This window comes from Apis dorsata, unplaced genomic scaffold (genome assembly GCF_000469605.1).
Source record: "Apis dorsata unplaced genomic scaffold, Apis dorsata 1.3 scaffold_188, whole genome shotgun sequence".
Lineage (NCBI taxonomy): Eukaryota > Metazoa > Arthropoda > Insecta > Hymenoptera > Apidae > Apis > Apis dorsata.
In genome coordinates this window covers 2,080,390-2,084,313 of record NW_006263473.1, presented here as the reverse complement: position 1 = coordinate 2,084,313, position 3,924 = coordinate 2,080,390, and positions in this window count along the sequence as shown.

The window sequence follows — 3,924 nt, the reverse complement described above, 5'->3', positions numbered from 1 at the left end:
GCTGGCAACATTCAATAATGAAATCACATATAAAATTTCAGTGAACTTTAAATTCTATAACAGGTAATTAAATATACTTTAAATACTCTTTCAAGTATTATTATTTTAAATAATATATTTGAAGTAAAAATTATTGATATTTAAAACTTGTTAAAATATTTTCTTCTAAAAATTAGATAGTAGATATAGGTGTAATTTACCGCGAGTATTTCAAATATTTTAAGATAAAATTTATTATCCATGAAATATTGAATGTTTTACTTTCATCGGAATAAATTTATGAAAGTAAAATAGTTTCAGGGAACTTAAATGGCATTTTAAGTAAGGATCCAAAGAAAGAAAGAAATACTTTTGAAACAGGAAACATAAATTCGTGTATGCACTTAAGGCAGGAACGAAGATTCGTAATTCTGATTGCATCAGGAAAATTATACGATTTTTATTTCGGTTGATCGAGAATCTCTGATGCAACGTGAAAGTATGGGCGAAACCGAGCATCCATATTCCTTTATTGGCCACGTCGAACGGTACTAAACAATAATAATTCTCGATCTCGAAGTGTACGAATGTTTTATAATGAACTTTATATAACAATATTCGTATCCGAAAGAGGGATATATAAGGCAAGGAAAGAAATGAAGATTATTTTAAACGAATTGATATCGATCTTGAAGGGGGCACGGCAATCAGAAAATCCATCAAAAATCAATCAAGGAAATCGGTGATCACTATTATTACTTTTCAGCGAACGTTGATAGGTTCAAGGGATCGTTGTTCATTCTATAATTCCGTTACTCAAATTAGAATCAATGTTACGAATGAGGAGTAAAAGATTATAGAATATAGAACCACGTAACAAATGAAAATAATAACGAATTATTGTTTCTACCATAATCTTTCTTATTTAAATAAATCGATAATTTTTTTTATATATTATTAATAAATTCACAAAATTTCCTCGTTTTAATTTTTTAATTATTAAGTATTTTCTTTTTATTCTTATCATTATTTTTTCTGGAAATGTTTACTCTCTACAGTTAAAGTTGAGAATATTATCGCTTCTATTATTCATTTTTTCGCAGAAAAGGTCGAAAGTGGTGAAGGGATCGCGTGCCACATGTCACGAAAGCTGAAAAACAAGGAAATGGTGCATGATTTGAAAAAAAAAAAAAGAAAAATAGAAAGGTAAATCGACTCTGCACGGACTATTTCACGGAGAGATCGTCGATAAATACGGAGCAGCAGTTTTGCAGCTTTCAAAATAGGATTCGATGAATCTTTTTCATTCGAGCATCGATGTAGGAAAATGTAATGATCAAGAACAGAATTTCTTTGTAGCTGTTTTTAAGTATCCCATTGAGAAACTCTCGAGGCACCATTGTGTTTTCCATAAGCAAAGGAACAATGAGAGATATTCTTATGAAAATCTTCGATGGCCGTTTGGTGATCGCACAGTTGTTTCGAAAAATGGCCGATAAACGCGAATGTTCAAAGAAAATTTGATTGGTTTTCGTTTGTTTCTTTCGTTTTTGTTATTTTCTTGTCCGCGTATAAAGAAAATTGAAGGGAACGAGATCGATGTTCAATATCGACTTTACGAAAAACACGTCCTAATCCGCGATTGAATTTTAATTCGAGATTTAAGCTCGCTTTGTAAGTTTCGAACTCGATTCAAACTCGAATTTAAATTTAAAATTCTGATCGGAGCTTTGAAATTTAAATTTTATGCTTAGCTTCTAACAAATTTCTAATTTACTTTAAACTCTCCTATTATACACAAAATTTCCTCAAAAATAATATCATATTTTAAATCATAACACTTGAAGAAATATGAAGAATCGAACCATTCAAAATATTTTCAAAACTCCATCATTTATATAAACACACTAACCCAAAATTTTATCCCTCCTCCACAACTCAAAACCTAACCTAATTGTCCACAAATTTAAATCTACTCTCACGTTTCGAAACGTTCACTTCCCAAAACTTTCTCAAAACACCATTAAACTACCTTCTAAACTATCTCCAAAGTACGCCCCATTAAACCAATTCACTCTTCCTCCTCCTCCTCCTCCTCCCTTTCGCGCAAACCAACGCAACACGAACCAACTGGCCGTATCTCTCTCCAACGCCATTTTCCCTCCCATTTTCCTTGTTTTGCCCCACAATGGCCCACAATGTCCCGATATCGATCGCATTATAGGAAATTCGTTCAATTAAACTGGCTGGAATTCCAATCGCAGGGGTCATCGCGGTGTCGGTGCACGAGGAGTTCTCCACCGGGGAGCGGAGTGGCGGAGGGGCGCGAGCGGGGAGGGGAGAGGACGTTATTTCTATTCCACGGAGAAACTGGTTCTCCGCCACGTTGGAAGAGGAGAGCGCGCGCCGCGCGTGCCACTCGCGTGTGTCACGTGTCCCTAGCGGAGAGGTGAGAGGCGAAGAGGTAACAGGTAAGCGAGGCGAGGCTGGAACCGCAGGTAAATACACTTCTTCGTCGCGGGGACGCTCGTAAATCCCTACGGTGTACCGCGAATTATTGCGAAATTAACGGCGGCGAGGCTCACGAGCCCGCGGCGCACGTGTTGCGCGAGAAAGAAAAAGGAAAAAGGAGGGAGGGAGGGAGGGAGAGAGAGGGAGAGAAAAATTCAGGCGTACGATTATGCGTGGCTGGTACAGATAAGCGGCGTGTTTTATCGCTCGCCTGTTTGCTTCTGATTATTTGGTATATGTGTTACCAGTTGGTGTTTATCATCGAGGATACGATTGAACGTACCGTACGGTTTGAGAGGCTTCGGAGGTGGTTCGGAGAATGCGGTTTTTTCGGTTAGGTTCGTTGTTCATCATCGTTGCGGTATCTTTTTTTTTTTTTTGGAAAATATAAAATGATCTTCTTCGATGAAATGTTTTTTTTCGTTGTATTTTTTTTTTATGATTTTTTTTAACGATTTGATCGTGTACGATGGGTAAAGGAATTTTATGTACATTCGTTATGAATTTTTTTATTGGAAAGTAATATCATAGTTTTTTTTTTTTTTTTGATTTTTTGATATTTTTGTCGAATTTATGCATCGAAAAAATAAACAAGAAATAAGCATTATTTGTATATTTATCTATGAAAGTTTTATTATACCATTATAATTATATGTGGATAAATGAATTTTGAATGTAGATTTTATATAGAAGAAACGATAAGTAAATTTTAAATTTTTATAATTGTTATTAAAACTTTTTTACGATTTTTTTGTATCTATTGAAAAGAGATAGAAGCCGTGAATTTTTCGAGTCTTAGAAACATTTAGAAACATTTACGTTATTACGAAATTTTATTGCGCGTAAGAATAGATAGAAATCGTATCATATTAAATATAAATTGATATTACGTTGGCATTTTGAGAATGTGCGGGATTCAGAGCGTGTATTTTATGCAGGAATTTGACTTACTTATGTCGTTCAGGTATTTGTTTCATTAATACCTAGAGATTATTATTTTTATACATGGCAGTGTCTCTTTAAAATGCAAAGAAATTGTTAAACTGTATAATATATCATTATACTCGAAAATGGCTTCGAAATTATACGTCATTAAGAAACAAGTTCTTAATAAATATTCGATGCATGATTTCGAAAAATTTGCATTCTTTCGATTATATATCCTTCTTTACGAGTTTTAATAAACCGAATTCTTTCAAAATTACAATCTACGATTCTATATTAACAATTAACAATTATAATTAACCTTTCCATTCTATTCCATCAATATTCCAAAAATCTGATCTACTAATTTCCTTCCCCTCGCCTAATTCCTTCCTACTATCCCATACCCTCCGTTCCGCGCGCAATACTTAACCTCTGAAAAAAAGAAGAAAGAAGAAATACGATAAATAAATAGAAACAATGCCAACCTATATATAACCTCCGAAACAA